Genomic DNA, 18,312 nt, shown 5'->3' on the forward strand with positions numbered 1-18,312 from the left:
ATTACAAGTAGTAATTTCCCAAGATTTCATTTCTGATATGAATTCAATTCTCAGCATTTCTATAATTCACTCAAATAGAGAAGAATTTGTGTAGGAATAAGTCTTCCTTGCAATTATTGCTTCAGATATATACTAAATGGGGCTTTAAAAATCAAATACTGCTATCAAAAAATCCAATACCCCATGCACTATTGTTGACAATTAGAGCTTCAGTATTATATCAAACTCGGCAAATGTGGATATTTCAAAGCTAATAATTTTGCCATGCTCTTCAATTCAGAGGAAATAAAAGAATTAATCTATCTACCTATCTGGTACAAACATTTACCATTAAAGCTTCAAGATACACAATCATTCTTAACAGATAAGTCAACCTGTTGCCCTTATTTTTGAAGCAGTAACTATAAAAATTTGTTTGTAATTGTTTGTAACTGGAAAAAAAATAAGTTTTAAAAAATTATTGGCAAGTATGTTATACTACTGGAATGAAATGAGCAGCAATTTCTAAGCCAAAGCTTCATAATATCAAGGGAGGATAATTTAGTTATTTTAAACACTATATAAATAATTCATTACAACTTCACTTATGCACATTAAAGAGAAATAAAATGGGAACAAAATAACTGTACATACTGTATAGTAAAATGATACAGTGTAATTTACTTTTGATGTTGCATTCAGAACGTTATTAGTTACTGATATAATGCATATTTATATGCATAAATAATTTAGTATAAAAAACATCATAATGTTGATACATTTGTATTTACATATTTATACTGGCTTGATTACTTATATAAAGATGTAAAGAAAATGCTGCATAATTTGTTATTTATACACTTTGTTTTTGGCATGCTTTTATCTTTCTTTGAACATGAAAAAGTTAACTTGTCCCCTTTTTTTTTGGCACAAGTATGCAACACATTTAATAATGTACATAATGGCTATACCGATAGTTGTAATATAAACATGAATTTCAGTGACCCTGGGCAAGTCAGCAATCAACAACTACTTGGCCATAGAGAAATCTCATTATGTTGTAAATTAGATAACAAAAAGACAAAGATGAATAACCAACCCTTTCCTTTCCCAGCTTTTATTTTTGCATAAAGTTTGTCAGTCAACAGTATAGAGCCTTAGGTCAGACTGCACAGATGTGCATGCTCAGGTGACCGGTCTGTGGCTCTAAGGCTAGTCAACAGGTTATGGGTTAAAGCTTGTTAAACATGACTATCCCACTATTCATTGATGTGACGAAAATAATAGACCATCTCTACAATAAAGAAGATTAAATGGCCAGAAAAAAAGTGAACAGAAATATGGAAATATTAGGCACATTATTTCATTGAAATTTTGCATAACTAGAAAAAAAGAAAAGAAATCTTCTTTGAAGACAGGATAAAATATATTAACTTTTAGGAAATGGAAACAAAGCCAAAATCCTACTAAAAAATTAGCCATCAGAAATTTTCAAAAGGCTAACATATAATTGTCATCAGATATTTTTAGTAATTTCTTCAAAACCAAATCTTTTTTGTTCTGTTTTTGCTACTTAACATTGAAACAGTAGTATATTTCACACAAGCAGGGGATTATGCTCACCAACTATTTACAAAGAACAAAGAAGCCAGTTTTGTTTGAAGTTGACAGGTAAAAAATTAGCATGGTTGCACACAAATATAGCTGTGCATTTTCATGACAAATAATTAAACTTTCACCTCAGTGTTTCACCAATGTGTATCAGTCAACCTCTTAATGTTTACATGCTCTTACATTAGTCTCATGAAACTTGTCCCCTACCAGTGGCAGTGTCCCCAACCAGTGGCATATAAAATGGTCAAGTCAACTAATATAAACCCAATTATCATAACTTTAATTAAATTACAATTATCATAATTCTATTAAATCCCAATTATCATAATTCTAATAAAATCCCATTTATCATAATTTTTCATCTTAAGCGTAATTAAAGAAACTTTATCTAAGTAATATCACGTCTAAGTAACTTAGAATTTCAAGGATTATCAATTAAGGTAAAAGACATGACATGGCATTTCATTATTATTCACTGAAAGTTTTTTACTGACAACAATTGAGATTTGATTCAGACACTGTCAGCACAGAATAAGACCAATCATTTGAAACATTAAACAAAATGAGCATCCGCGCAGTCTGATCAGGATCTATTATGTTCGTTATCAGTTTCTGTACTTGTAATAGGGTTGGTAAGCGAACAGCATGGATCCTGATCAGACTGCGCGGATGCTGGTCGCAAACGCATTACGTTGGTTTTGTCGTGACGCGGCTCAAATTAGACTATTTCAGTAATAACATACATTTACCAAATACGATCTTACAATTTAGAAACATGTTTGAGGTTTCAGTCAATGACATTTGTAAATCTTTCTCATGGGGGATTCAAATTAGCTCCTGAATCTTTCAAGAGAAAATAAAAATCACTGAAAAAATGTCTGCAGAATTATATATAAATTTATAAATGGATCAGCTGTGGCAACATAAATAACAGTGCTTTTCAGCTTTTATATCAATTATAACTCTATCTTCCCTGTTGTTATATAATATACACAGTGTAAAATAGTATGTATGCATGCAAGCTGTAATTTGGTGTAAATTTCCGTCATAAATACCATTTACTGTAATTAGATAGCGTTTATATGCTTGCATGGTAAATTGCAGTTAAAACATAGTAACCAGTTATTTGCAAGCAACATCATGTTATTGGGACAATGAGGGACATATTGAATAACATCAAAACTACAATATTTGCTGCAGTTTGATTTACAAGCAGTAGGATATCATGATATCGATTTTTCTCCTTCCTCTTCAAGCACTTCTCATAAATTTGATCCGTAAGCCCTTTTTCCCTGCTAAATAACTTAAATGGACTTGTCCATTCTTTTATTATAGGCAAAACCATTTATCATTTTTAGGGAATTTTTAAAATGCACACTGATCTCGGACAAGTGTTCAGTGTGGACCATGACCAGTCGTCACCATCTTGGGTCTGCACTGTATTTGGGCTGAATCCGTTGCCGCCAGCAGGCTAAGTTATCATTAACATATCGATTAATTTTCCTCTTCATGCACTTTTCATAAATTTGATACTTAATGTCTCTATAGCTTTCAGACGTTTCAGCCATTATAATACTACAGTTACTCATATTGCTTTTACAATTCCCTATTAAATCATGTGCATTATTGTCTAATGTGTGCTGTTTTAAATTTTAACGAACTGTTCATTGGTGATTTTAGAGATTTCATAAATTTATCAAAATAATAAAACTGTGAGACTTGAACAATAACGTAGTCTACAGGCAGACTCGCCTAGCTCAAATACAAATGCTGGTATTGATTATGGTTGCTTTTAAAGACAATCGCTCCCTTTTCTGCATGATTACATGACACGTAATGTGTCTGCATGATAACAGGACAAACATAGGGTCTGCATAATTACATGACAAGTATAAGGTGTGCATAACTACAGGACAAACATATGGTCTGCATGATAACAGGACAAGCATAGGGTCTGCATGATTACAGGACAAGTATAGGGTCTGCATGATTACAGGACAAGCATAGGGTCTGCATGATTACAGGACAAGTATAGGGTCTGCATGATTACAGGACAGGCATAGGGTCTGCATGATTACAGGACAAGCATAGGGTCTGCATGATTACATGACAAGTATAAGGTGTGCAAAACTACAGGACAAACATATGGTCTGCATGATAACAGGACAAGCATAGGGTCTGCATGATTACAGGACAAGCATAGGGTCTGCATGATTACAGGACAAGTATAGGGTCTGCATGATTACAGGACAGGCATAGGGTCTGCATGATTACATGGCAAGCATAGGGTCTGCATGATTACAGGACAAGTATAGGGTCTGCATGATAACAGGACAAGCATAGGGTCTGCATGATTACAGGACAAACATAGGGTCTGCATGATCACAGGACAAACATAGGGTCTGCATGATCACAGGACAAGTATAGGGTCTATATGATAACAGGACAAACATAGGGTCTGCATGATAACAGGACAAGTATAGTGCTACATGATAACAGGACAAACATAGGGTCTGCATGATTACAGGACAAGTATAGGGTCTGCATGATAACAGGACAAACATAGGGTCTGCATGATTACAGGACAAGTATAGGGTCTGCATGATAACAGGACAAACATAGGGTCTGCATGATTACAGGACAAGTATAGGGTCTGCATGATTACTGGTCAAGCATAGGGCCTGCATGATTACAGGACAGTCATAGGGTCTGCATGATTACAGGACAAGCATAGGGTCTGCATGATAACAGGGCAAGCATAGGGTTTGCATGATTACAGGACAAGCATAGGGTTTGCATGATTACAGGACAAGCATAGGGTCTGCATGATTACAGGACAAGCATAGGGTCTGCATGATTACAGGGTAAGCATAGGGTCTGCATGATTACAGGGCAAGCATAGGGTCTGCATGATTACAGGACAAGCATAGGGTCTGCATGATTACAGGACAAGCATAGGGTCTGCATGATTACATGGCAAGCATAGGGTCTGCATGATTACAGGACAAGTATAGGGTCTGCATGATAACAGGACAAGCATAGGGTCTGCATGATCACAGGACAAGTATAGGGTCTGCATGATTACAGGACAGGCATAGGGTCTGCATGATTACATGGCAAGCATAGGTCTGCATGATTACAGGACAAGTATAGGGTCTGCATGATAACAGGACAAGCATAGGGTCTGCATGATTACAGGACAAACATAGGGTCTACATGATCACAGGACAAACACATGGTCTGCATGATCACAGGACAAGTATAGGGTCTATATGATAACAGGACAAACATAGGGTCTGCATGATAACAGGACAAGTATAGTGCTACATGATAACAGGACAAAACATAGGGTCTGCATGATTACAGGACAAGTATAGGGTCTGCATGATAACAGGACAAACATAGGGTCTGCATGATAACAGGGCAAGCATAGGGTTTGCATGATTACAGGACAAGCATAGGGTTTGCATGATTACAGGACAAGCATATGGTCTGCATGATTACAGGACAAGCATAGGGTCTGCATGATTACAGGGCAAGCATAGGGTCTGCATGATTACAGGACAAGCATATGGTCTGCATGATTACAGGACAAGCATAGGGTCTGCATGATTACAGGGCAAGCATAGGGTCTGCATGATTACAGGACAAGCATAGGGTCTGCATGATCACAGGACAAGTATAGGGTCTGCATGATTACAGGACAAGCATAGGGTCTGCTTGATTACAGGGCAAGAATAGGGTCTGCATGATCACAGGACAAGCATAGGGTCTGCATAATTACATGACAAGTATAAGGTGTGCATAATTACAGGACAAACATATGGTCTGCATGATAACAGGACAAGCATAGGGTCTGCATGATTACAGGACAAGTATAGGGTCTGCATGATTACAGGACAAGCATAGGGTCTGCATGATTACAGGACAAGTATAGGGTCTGCATGATTACAGGACAGGCATAGGGTCTGCGTGATTACAGGACAAGCATAGGGTCTGCATGATTACAGGACAGGTATAAGGTCTGCATGATTACAGGACAGGCATAGGGTCTGCATGATTACATGGCAAGCATAGGGTCTGCATGATTACAGGACAAGTATAGGGTCTGCATGATAACAGGACAAGCATAGGGTCTGCATGATTACAGGACAAACATAGGGTCTGCATGATAACAGGACAAACATAGGGTCTGCATGATCACAGGACAAGTATAGGGTCTGTATGATAACAGGGCAAACATAGGGTCTGCATGATAACAGGACAGGTAAAGTGCTACATGATAACAGGACAGGCATAGGGTCTGCATGATCACAGGACAAGCATAGGGTCTGCATGATTACAGGACAGGCACAGGGTCTGTATGATTACAGGGCAAGCATAGAGTCTGCATGATTACAGGGCAAGCATAGGGTCTGCATGATAACATGGCAAGCATAGGGTCTGCATGATTACAGGACAAGTATAGGGTCTGCATGATAACAGGACAAGAATAGGGTCTGCATGATAACAGGACAAGTATAGGGTCTGCATGATAACAGGACAAGCATAGGGTCTGCATGATCACAGGACAAGCATAGGGTCTGCATGATCACAGGACAAGTATAGGGTCTGCATGATCACAGGACAAGTATAGGGTCTACATGATAACAGGACAAGTATAGGGTCTGCATGATTACAGGACAAACATAGGGTCTGCATGATTATATGACAAGCATAGGGTCTGCATGATTACATGACAAGTATAGGGTCTGCATGATTACAGGACAAGTATAGGGTCTGCATGATTACATGACAAGCATAGGGTCTGCATGATTACAGGACAAGCATAGGGTCTGCATGATTACAGGACAAGCATAGGGTCTGCATGATTACAGGACAAGCATAGGGTCTGCATGATTACTGGACAAGCATAGCACAAGGTGTGCATAATTACAGGAAAGCATAGGGCCTGCACGATTACAGGACAAGTATAGGGTCTGCATGATTACAGGACAAGTATAGGGTCTGCATGAATTACAGGACAAGCATAGGGTCTGCATGATTACAGGACAAGTATAGGGTCTGCATGATTACAGGACAGGTATAGGGTCTGCATGATTACAGGACAAGTATAGGGTCTGCATGAATACATGACAAGCATAGGGTCTGCATGATTACAGGACAAGTATAGGGTCTGCATAATTACAGGACAAGTATAAGGTGTGCATAATTACAGAACAAACATAGGGCCTGCATGATTACAGGACACGCATAGGATCTGCATGATTACAGGACAAGCATAGGGTCTGCATGATTACAGGACAAGTATAGGATCTGCATGATTACAGGACGAGTATAGGATCTGCATGATTACAGGACAGGTATAGGGTCTGCATGATTACTGGTCAAGCACAGGGTCTGCATGATTACAGGACAAGTAATTGTCAACAATTAGGTCAATTTTCTTCTCTTTGAATAGAATTGAACACTTCTTCAATACATGACATTGTATGATAAACATAATTTATTTTTTCAAGAAAAACTTTTACTTTTAACTTTTACTTGGAAATTAAATACAAGCAAGAACAAAACAAAACAAAATAATATCAAACAACACATACCTTTTGAAAACAAATGATATTTCATCACTTGATTTTCACTTGGAATTATTTTCCTTCCTTTCTGAATGTCAAAATAAAATTCCATAATCATGATTTATCATTTCATAATTTGGATATATTTAATTTCCGCTCTTAAAACAAGATATACACAGAATACACTACAGCAAAGCCTAATTTTGTCTTCCGGGCCATAACATGATAATAATTAACAGAACAACTGTAACCGTTTTAAAAAAAGATTATCAAAAAGTAATCCCTCAAAAAACTTAATAAAATTAAATAATAGTCATACATAATATGTTTCAAAAATTCCTCACTATTTACAAAACCAGTGGAAAAATGCTCTTTAAAAAGGCTTGAATTTGTTTTTTATAACAAAACGTGTTGAACTTTTATTTCATGCTTTCCGGTGTTTTATTGTAATATATCAGATGATTATATTCTGATAAACCACTAGTGAAATTTATAAAATATAATTTTCACTGTAGCCGGACTATATCTGAATGCGGATGAAAAGAAAATCATAAATAAATGGAATAACAGGCAGAAATAAATGCCATCATGCGTAAATTTTGCTTCTTTAGGAAAAGAAAGTCGATGTCATCATACATAATGTTAAAAAATGTAACAAAACTAGAGAAATGTAACAGACCTATATTTCAAAATTGATAATGTGACGTCATGATATGATGACGTCACAAGGGAGAATGCGCGACGTTACTTAAAATCACCGAAAAAGCATGAAATAAAAAGAAAATTTATTTGTTTTACATATAAGATTTAAATATATTTCATTCGTGAACACCAGCTATTATATTTTCACTCGTGGCTACGCCACTCGTGAAAATATTGCATCTGGTGTTCACTCAGTGAAATTATATTTCAATCTTACATGCAAAACAAACAAATATCCTCTATATATTACAAATTAAAACCGGCAAACTTTACAAACTGTTAAAAGACCATAGGGATCACAGCTTAGGTATGTATTTTATACATGACTTTTGTAATTTAAATGGAAAGCTATAAATAACACAATTATTGCTGGGTTTTCTTGTACATACCATCTGGTACTAAGCGTTTTCCAACATATACTCTATCAACAAAATGATTAAAAACAGCTGTACTGAATACAGAAAATCGTGATTTTTAACTATGTGAAATAATGTCATTGATGTTGTTCAGGGACTGTGTGTTGTTGTTGTTATTTTCTGGCTACAGTGTCTTTATTGTTGCCTAATAAATTTACTGTTTCTGTTAATCATATATTGTTGTTGCATATTGTTGGAGTAAAGTGTATTGTTGTTATTGCTAGCAATTGGTGTTTTCTCTCTCTGTGTTGTGAGAGCTGATTGATATTATACAAATATGCCATTACTGTTGTTTTTGCTATGATGTTGCTTGACAATGTGTGTTTTCTAAAACAACAATGCACTTAAATTCTGTAGTGTTTTACATGTAGTTTATCCTTGATGTTTAGAAGGTTATTATCCAATAGATTTTAAAACAATTGTACATGTATTTTCAAATTGTCAGTTAAATTCCGTATGATAATAAAATGAAATAAGTATAAATATATGAATAATTGAACAATTATCCACAAAAAGTGCATCTTGTATGCTTGGATTAAACATCCGTAAGAGAAATTATATACCATTCATACTTACATTTCATAATAAGTTGTTTTTCTCTTCATTATTAACAGAAACTCAAAACACTATAATAATTTCCCTATTCACATGTACAAAATGTACATATTCTTAACCTAACCGTTCATTTTTAATATCCAACTAAACTGCCCCACTGTACAATATACACATTGCATGCAGTCTTAAAATATTTTAGTCACACTGCACTATATAACATTAAACTGTCTCGTTCCCATTATCAGTGAAGCTACTTAGTATGGTTTAAATTTTATACTGTTATCTTGATAGTAACTCTTCAAATAAATTGTAATTATCTCACTATCTTACTATAAATAATCATTGTGTATATGTCACTTGTATCATAATCTCATATAGATAACTTATAATTTGGGGCGCCCTGGTGGCCGAGTGGGTAACTTCAAAACACTTGCCTCTCATCCTTATAGGTTTGAATCAGGTCAGCGTTTTTGATATTCTATCATGTGAGAAAGCTTATTATATAAAGCTATAAGCTTACTGATTATGTTGGTGGTTCTTCTCACTCTCAGTTGCCCGTTCGTGCCTGAAATAATTCACAAAAGAGCAACTGAGGGCTTCCAGTCCAACTGAGTTAAGCTGCCGACAGTCACCATTATAATCTTAGTATACTGTGCCGGTGTAATGTAAAACCCAACCAATATTTGATTTACTTGTATAATGAAAATTATAAAGATATAACTGAGACTGTTCATGAAATATACCAAGGTTTTTTACATAATGGCCATAACACTAAAAATTTCCACTAATTCCATTAGACATATCATGATCACTCACTTAATTTGTAATTACTCTGCAACTAGAAACATTTTATATAGGTATCTGACTATTTCACAAAACTTTGAACAGTATCTCATCCTTCCAACATTAAACTGGTAGTTGTACAGATTAGAACAGGTGTAAATGACACCAGTTATGTAACAATCAAAACTGATACTTTGATATTCTAGTATATTTACACAATGTTAAACTGACATCGTTATAGAATGCAAGGTGCTTTCATCTGTGCCAATTTGTAGATATGTTATCATTAATTGATAAAACAATAATGTTTAAACCTCATTGTTATCTTGTAATACTTTGTTAAACTGGCCTTCAAATTTTACAGGTACTTTTTGTACAATACAGGAGCTTGTGAAAATACTGTTATCAATTTTAACCTTTGTAAACACTGCTGTTCAGGTCATTCCAACATTCTAGAGATTTTCATTTACTGTCCAGAATTATGTTATAAAACTGGACACTATTTAATCAGTGAAACTCTATGTACATGCAGGTCCATTTCATCTCTGAGGAAGACTTGCTGTATGGCTATAAATGATAAAGATTATTAAAAATCCTAGCAAGTTTTGAATACTAAGGCAAGTCTGCAATGAATACTTAAATCAATGACTTTAACAACAGTTACAGAGTTAAGTTCCATAAGATAGCCAAATAGCTTCCTCACATAGCTTCCTCACATAAAAGAATCCAAAGTCCCTGATAGGATTTGAACCAACAGGTTTGAGTGGTAAGTGGTTTGGGGTCGACTATTTTAAACACTGGGCCACAGATGCCCCTTTTACTTTGTAAAATTAATCCTTAACTTGCTGAAGTTATATAATGAATATTTGGAACAATTACCATGCATTATTAGTCTCAGCAGACTGCATGGAGATCAGACTACATGGCTGCGCAGGCTAGCCTGGCTGTATACTGATGGCAAAGGCTTAACTCACTTTCAGCTCCAGCAGAGTGAATAAGGATTGACTTAAAGGTTATTTCCAAAATCCCAAACCAAGGTATAGATCCATTACATAAACACTTGGTAAAGAAAAGCAAAACTGATCAAAATATAAGGTCAGTGACCATCACACTGAATTATCCTTAATAAGATAGATAATCCAGGTAAATACAACCAGCATGGGATAATCTCAATGTAAATTATAATGATACTGTAGTTCCCATTGTAAATACACCAAGGCAGGTGTAACTCTCTTTCTTTTTTCGTTTCTAGGGGGATAAGGGTTTAAATAAAGCCACATATAGGTCACATAACCACATGAAATAAGGAAGACAGCAGGTACCACTAAGTTAGAAACCTTTATATTTACTATTTAAAAGTTGACAATCTCATGCAAGTAGGAGCATTTATTACAGTAAATTTGGTGCCAAAGGAATCTTTTCTTAACAAACATATGAAATAGGTAAACGAGAGTACCTGCTTTTTGTAAAATTTGCACTAAAAACTATTTTCATGTCATATTCCCTATAATCTAAGATAACTTGATGTAATTATTATCAGTAAGCCAGTATAATATAAACTGAGCTATTTCATAATATTACATTATCACATTTTTTTTCTACATAGAATTCTTTGATTTTGCAATGGATAGCTTTACAATTTGTTGCATTATATGTATATATTTCATAAACAATAAATACTTAGAAGAATTATACAATTTAGCTTTTGACATACTTGAAATTTATCACCAGCAAGAATGAATAAAATATAAGCCCTGAAAGCAAGTTTGATTTAAGTTAGTATTTAAACCCTCTTTTATTTTTAAGGTCACAGACCCTAAGATGTCAGGTTTATGATAATTTTATTTTTATTATACATGTATTTTCAATGTAAAGCAATTTACAGTAACCTATAATACTAAGCATACTAGCAAGTTTATAAATTATCATAAAATAGAACTTTGCAAAATTGATAAAGAACCCATATTTGGAAAAAGCCTAATATTAACCCAAATATGGAAAAAATTACCAAAAGGTGAAAAATGTAACTTATAATGAAGCAAACATGTAAAGTGATAAAAAAGATGAGCATTTAACATGCCCTGATTTAAACAATAATTGTATGGTTTATTTTAAATATAAATATTCATTTTTCATAAACATATTTGTATGTGAAACGATGTATAAGTCAAGAGTATAAAATATAACACTGATATATCATAATATCTCACTTCAAACAGCTATCATTGTATGTAAAAAAGATTTTTTAAAATACCAGATGTGTCAGGCAAGACTTGACAATGAATAAATTAGCATAAATATTATGATAAATTGCCAGATCACTGTAAACTTCTAAAAATTTAAGAATAAACAGTAGGCCGCCTATGACACAGGTATCTTATGATCATCTATGTAGATAAACAATGATAAATAATTTTAATGTTCACTGCTTTGAATCAAACACACGCAAAAAAAAGATTCCCAATTTTAAAAAAACGGAACCAGTTTATCTTTAATAGTCTAGATCAAAACGAAATCTGGAATGCAAAGGCTGTCGAGACACGCTTCTGTATCTTTCAGGAAATGGATGGTTATCTTTATGAGTGATCTCCCTTTTTTTCTTCAAAAATATGCCTGTAAACTATATAGATTAGTTACCTCCCTTTTCTCTATTAGTGCCACCAAATTTTGTAATTAGTACACCTATAGGAATATAGAACTGCTTTTATATATATTTTTTCCTAATCATTAGCAGTTTATTTGTTTTTTGCTAAGCTTTGTAGTCATAATTCATTGACTGCCAACAAATATGATACTTTCATATCAAAATGCTAAAATCAAGCATGCAGCCATAAAAAACTGTTGGGTTGATGGTTGATGCCAGCTTTACTCTTGTTATAATCATTCAATAATATATGCCACCAGAGAATCAGAGATTTAACACGATTCTGAATGTTGTAATCTTTTAAATACAGTAATAGTACAACAAAAATAAATAAAGTCGGTCATGACTGTACACCCTGGAAAATCTGACCATGAAATCAAGATGCATGTAAATATTCTGCGGAACATCAATGAATAATTTGAATAATCGGAGTATATTAAAGTACCCCATATAATATTCACAACAATAAAGCCATAAACACTGAAGAAGAAGTGACACCTACTTGATGGGCATCATAAGGGCCATCACGTGAATCAAATATCAAATATTCTTTGTTTATATTCAACATAGACATGTCATTAATATGCAAAATTGCGATATCCAAACAATAAAGATGGAGCTCTTCGACTAAATATTATTTGACGATGTCAATTAATACAACATAAATAATAGATAATGGCCTTTAAGAATGATATATACAAACTTCTAGGACAATATTTTACTACAATTAACATAATCTTATAGTAAACAGTGTATTTGAAGACCTTATTCAAAAGTAGAGACACTGAATATAAGCACGCAGTTAAACTTAAAGCGATCTCGCCTCAATGTCAAATCTATTAAAATTTGCAAAATGGCTGTTTCTTTTGATTTTTTTCACTTTTCTGCCATAAAATGACACCGTACTATAACATACGAGTTTGTTGTTGACTATCTCAATAAAACTGATCACAACTTGTATAAATCTTTAGCCTCCTGAATTTCTTAAACATAAGACTGGTCAAGTTTCACATATTAAGAACTGTCCATGCAGTCTGACCTGAGACTATTTATAACAGTGTTGGCTGACTAAATTTAAATTTTGATCATGATATCCCAAACATTGAAAATGGGACTTCAAAAACTCAGGTCCAAAAGGACGAGTCCATTTAAAATATACATCAGGTTAATAGATTGATTATAAAAATCATTCGTATTGCTTATACTAAGCAGTTAATTCTAAAATTGAAGGCCAAAGATGATCAAGTTCATCTTAAAGTCATCCTAAATTCATGTGAAGGAAAGGTGCAATCCAATTTGATAATACCAAATACTATAAATTATTGTTACATGACGCGAATACAAATGAATTTTAGGAGATCTCGAATAGTGATCAAAAACTGGAATTACCGATATCGAGAATCATTAAATGTATGAAATGACATTTCAAACGTTATCTTGAGTCATCTTAAGGCATTATTAGGGCTACATTACAAATATATCGTCTATAAGTCAGACTAATTTTATAGCAAACAATTAAAATGTCACTTTAAAAGCTTCATACAATGTGATCAAAGGACAGTGTTTGCAAGATTATGAAATATGTGGACTTTATATGGATATATCTATCAAAATATTTCTGTCTCTAAAATTAAAGACATTAATAATAAATCAATCAGTTTTATCCACGATTAAATATACCCAACACTAAAAAGTGTGACACATATCAACTTGATGGAAAATCTATACTCTTCAAACATGAAGGTAAAAAAATCCCACTCTTCAACTTTGAAGATAAAAAAACCTGTTTTAAATACATATTTCATGTCTGTCCTCTTGGGTAATTTCAGGCATGAAGTAATTTATCATGAGATATCAGTAAAAACCTTAAAAATGCATAATTATAAGCAAAATAAGCAAGACTAGTTTGTAACAAAATTGAAATATCTCATTTAAAATTGAAGAGGAAAGTTGAAAAATTTTCTAAACCCTAACCCTAAGTTGGCATTTGAATAATGAAATTGTCTTGCTTTGAGTATGATGGATAATGCAATGCTGAATATATAAACTGGACTCATCCATCTTTCAATCTGCATGGACAAAACCATAAAATCATTTTTAAGGAACATTGCAAAGCATACTGACTGAATTCAATAGAATAGTTAAAATTACCAAACAACAAAAATAGCCTTAAGTGTTTTTAGTTAAAGTAAACAATATGGTGATAAATACAGCAAATGCAGACCTTTATCACAATATAACATGTAAATTACTATTTGAATCTTAAATCTTTTTACTTTCTAAAAAATCTTAGTACATTTTCCTCAGGAAATATTTTGGCTCATCAGGAAACATGCAGCTTTAATAGTAATTCAGCAGTCTCTTTATGTGACAATGGACGTGTTGTCTGGAATATCTCTCTACTCTGGTGGCCTTGACCTTAAAGTATAATATTACATTCTAGCACTCAAATATTCAATATTCTACAGAAAAAAAAGAATGAATAAATATTGACATAAAATATCATATGAGCTGCGTCACGACAAAACCTACATAGTGCGTTTGCGACCAGCATGGATCCAGACCAGCCTGCGCATCTGCGCAGTCTGAGCAGGATCCATGCTGTTCGCTTACCAACCCTATTACAAGTAGGGAAACTCAGATAGCTAACAGCATGGATCCTGATCAGACTGTGCAGATGCGCAGGCTGGTATGGATCTATGCTGGTCGCAAACGCATTACGTTGGTTTTGTCATGACGCGGCTCAAATATTGACATAAAAGATCATATTACCTTGATTTAATGCATCAATCTGCTGACAAACAAAACTGATCCAATATCTTCATTTAAAACACTTAAATCACTAACATTAATCCAACAGAATACAATTCCTATTTCATACATTTTTCTCTGGAGGTATTTCAGCACATAAGATTCAGAAACTAGGCTTGAAATGAATCATTTAGTATTTTCTTTACAGGAAAGAACAACAATCCAGTAACAAACACATAAACAAGTCAAACAACTATAACCTAGATTATAACTCTGACTGTAATAAATATACAGTAACAGAGTAATTATAGCAAGACAAAAAAATGAAAAGTGGAGTTCGCCTTCAACACCTTATTAATTGCAAAGGATATACAAAAGTTTCTCTAGCTTTATAGTGTGTGTATTTCAGATATTTTAGTATACAGAGAAAAGAATCCTGTAGGTTTCAATTCTAAGCAAATTACTGCAAATATTAACATGTTATTAGATCTATAATTTTAATTGGTCATGCAGTATCTAACAATTTAATTAATATTGATTCTTTAGGCAATTTCAAAATTTCTTAGTTTGAGGAACTGCTTTTTTACGCTTATATACAAACCAGAAGAAAATTGACCAATGAGCTATCATGAAAAACTTTAAGGTATACTGTAAAGCCCTATATATTCACGGGGTCAAAATTCCTATAAATCAACATTTTGCACTTACATTGGCAAGTTTTTAATTCAAATCTTCACCAATTTCTATGTTAAGTAAAACTTTCAGTTTTGATAATTACCAATTTTTCAATTTGTAAAAATCAGCAAAAATTTAATCCCTCACAACAATTTCTGATTATACAGTAAGCTATTATGATATATCTCTATAATTATTATGATAACAAAATATCTTACCCTGGCAGTCAATAGGATATTAGCCATTTTCTGGACCAGTGATATTATTAAAGCCATACTTACAAGGAATATCAGCAATTAAAATAGTATAATCTTTGTTTATTTGAAGGATGCAGAACAGAAGCAAGATCTGAGTAAGAACAGAGAGGCATGCGTCTTCGTTATACAATATTTACAGCTTCTGGTTAAATCTTTTACTATAGCTGAATACAACCTTCAGTTAAAGGGACTCAACTGAGGTTTTTTGACGTGAAGGGACCAAAAATATTTTTTCAAGAATTTTGTATAACTAGATGTATGTTTAGACCAATAACTGACATGTACAAAATTTCAGATCATTCGCTAACTCCGTTTCCCAGAAATAATCAATTCTATTGTGCAAATTGGCCCAAAAAATGAAAACTGTTGCAACGCTTTTCACTCAAATTGGCCAAAAATTGCACAGAAATTGATTATCAATTTAATGCTGTGTATATTTATTACATTTATTGCTTGGTTTCAAATTTAAGTGTACCAGTGGATTTAAGAAAGAATTTCAAATTTTATTATTTTAGGCTGTAAGACCTCAGTGGAGTTCCTTTAAAGAACCATTATTAACTCCAGTTAAAGATCCTGTAACACATTTTTTTCATGGTTTTATTTCATAAATATGATGCTCAAATTAAGATTTGTCAATGCTGTAAGTTCAAATAAGCATTATTTATAAAGATGTTACCCAATATAACATTTCATGTAAATAAAGGGAGGTAATTAGAAATTTATTTTCCATAAATTCTAGGTCAAATTTTCCAATAAGAAATGAATGCATGTAATTGATTGATTAAATATAATGTGCACAAATATTTGCAGTACACATTTTACATATCCTTTGATGTTTGAAAATTGTTTCATTTGCATAATTATTTGCATATATAATTTTTGCAAGTGTGGTATTCACACAGTAATAATATCAATCACAAAGCATACAGGATCTTTAAATATTCATACTTCCAAAAAACAAACAAAAAAATTGCCCACCTCCAGTTAGAGTACTTCTAATTAAAAAGATTACCACTTTAAGTGCACCCTTTTCTTGGTTCAGTTTTACATCGCACCATTGCACAGTATAGGACATATGGTGACCTTTCAGCATAATGGTAGTGGAAGCCTCAGGTGCATTTTTGTGCATTTATTTCAGACAGGTAATTGGGCACCGGAGTAGAGCCTCCATTCAAAGAATGAAAACTATACAAAAGTTAAGAAAAAAAGAACTTATTTGTTTTGCCTTTCATTCCCTATTCATATAATTCAAATTTTCTTGGTATTTTTACTGTATCTGAATATTATAAACAGACAACAACTCCGCATTAACCTGACATAATGTGCACACATGGTGTTTTAACGTTGTATCATAATTTCTTTTCAGTATTAAAATTTGATTAAAATAATAATAAGAGCCAAACTTTATCAAACAAACTCCTTGGAAACAGTTAGTTGAACTCTATGTACTGATGATGATTGTGATTTTTCTTAGGGATTGCCAGAATTATCATGACATTACTTTCATTATAGCCAAGTAATAATAGACCTATTATAAGTGTCATTCTATAATTAACACAGGAAGTGACCTATCAGTCTGCTTGCTTTGGTAATCAAACAGGCCAAAATTGATAAATTGTTCAATTAATACTGAAACATTATTTTTTAACAAAGGTCCATACATTTTGAAACAATCATTCTGGGTTTTAAATGATGTTGTCAGCTAATAGCATCTTCAAGTTAATACTTATATTATAATATATTAATGGAACATTTTTAATTTTGCTGTTGTGCGCGTTCTTGAAGGCTTCCATTTTTTCTCTATTATACGAAAGTCATGCTGTTAATTAAGCTGAACTTATGTAAGCCTTCTGATTACACTTGACATACGAGGGTTGTCCCAATATTCTGTGACAAGATTAATTAAAAGCTAAATAAAACAAGTACGAATTTGATATTTTAATATGTTATAAACCCATATAATTTAAACATTTTCACAAATTTTCATAGATAGATATCAACAAACAACAAAAATATGTCATAAACACCATGGCAACTAACTATATCGCGGCGCATGTCCAACGTCAAAGACGGCGTTCAATCTATATAAGGCGCCTTTTTCAAATACTCTCAATGGCTTTCAACGCAATAATGGTACCCATAAATCGTCAATTTCTGACTTAAATCATGTGCTTGTTAATGTCTGTTGAGTGTTTGGATGGCATACATTAATTTTTGCTATACGCAAACTTCCGGTCTCGTTACTCCTGTTTTTAGCTGTAGGAAATAGGCGACGAAGATCGGTCTTCCTATCCGTGTTTTCCTTATTTTCGCTTTTTCTTGCGCAAAACTCTGGTTCCGTTCATGCCTTTTGTACACAA

At 33.4% G+C, this 18,312-nt stretch overlaps 1 protein-coding gene across 4 annotated transcripts in view; it reads right to left on the reverse strand.

The window, feature by feature from the left end:
- The window catches only part of LOC132748127 (D-glucuronyl C5-epimerase-like), a 78,650-nt gene that overhangs the window by 31,493 nt on the left and 28,845 nt on the right, over positions 1–18,312 (reverse strand). The window contains exon 1 of one of the 4 annotated variants that reach the window (XM_060737671.1): positions 15,042–15,290. The exons of 2 other annotated variants lie outside the window; for them this stretch is intronic. The gene's annotated coding sequence lies outside the window, so the exon portion shown is untranslated. Of the gene's footprint in view, positions 1–8,863; positions 8,996–15,041; positions 15,291–18,312 lie in introns of those variants that run through there. One more of the 4 variants, XM_060737672.1, reaches the window with a different exon arrangement.

The sequence above is a fragment of the Ruditapes philippinarum genome, unplaced genomic scaffold (assembly GCF_026571515.1).
Source record: "Ruditapes philippinarum isolate M1 unplaced genomic scaffold, ASM2657151v2 ctg3276_1_1_1_1, whole genome shotgun sequence".
Lineage (NCBI taxonomy): Eukaryota > Metazoa > Mollusca > Bivalvia > Venerida > Veneridae > Ruditapes > Ruditapes philippinarum.